We start from the raw sequence: 492 nt of genomic DNA, 5'->3' as shown, positions 1-492 counted from the left end.
GTCCGCACACTTAACCACTACACCGCACACTTAACCACTACACACTTAACCACTACACCAAACTGGCTCTCACCAGGGGTGGCCAAACTTGCTTAACGTAAGAGCCACATAGAATAAAACATCAAATGTCTGAGAGCCGCAAGACAAATTTACACACACGTATTTATTAACATTAAATGAGACCGCCAAAAATAAAGGCAAAAGGGGTAAAAACAGATATTGATAATGATATTTATTTTCCAATGATATTTATTTCGTTGGCTAATGGTATTTATTTGTCTGAGAGAGAAAGAGAGAGGTAAAGAGAAAGAATGAAAGAGGCGGAAAGAGAGAAAGAGAGAGAAACAAAGAAAGCAAATTGATGGGGAAGTGAGGGAGTGGGAAGGAAGGAAAAGAGAAGAAGGAAGGAAGGAAGGAAGGAAGGAAGGAAGGAAGGAAGGAAGGAAGGAAGGAAGGAAGAAAGGAAGAAAGGAAGAAAGGAAGAAAGGAAGA

General features: G+C 40.0%; 1 protein-coding gene across 2 annotated transcripts in view; it reads left to right on the top strand.

Annotated features, from left to right (window-relative positions):
- LOC107117089 (glucosylceramidase-like) overlaps nucleotides 1–492 on the top strand; it is a 74,832-nt gene that overhangs the window by 61,713 nt on the left and 12,627 nt on the right. The gene's annotated exons all lie outside the window — the stretch shown is intronic.

The sequence above is a fragment of the Gekko japonicus genome, unplaced genomic scaffold (assembly GCF_001447785.1).
Source record: "Gekko japonicus isolate JY-2015 unplaced genomic scaffold, Gekko_japonicus_V1.1 scaffold25, whole genome shotgun sequence".
Taxonomy (NCBI): domain Eukaryota; kingdom Metazoa; phylum Chordata; class Lepidosauria; order Squamata; family Gekkonidae; genus Gekko; species Gekko japonicus.
Note: the sequence above shows the minus strand (reverse complement) of the source record. Positions and strands in the feature narration are given on the sequence as shown.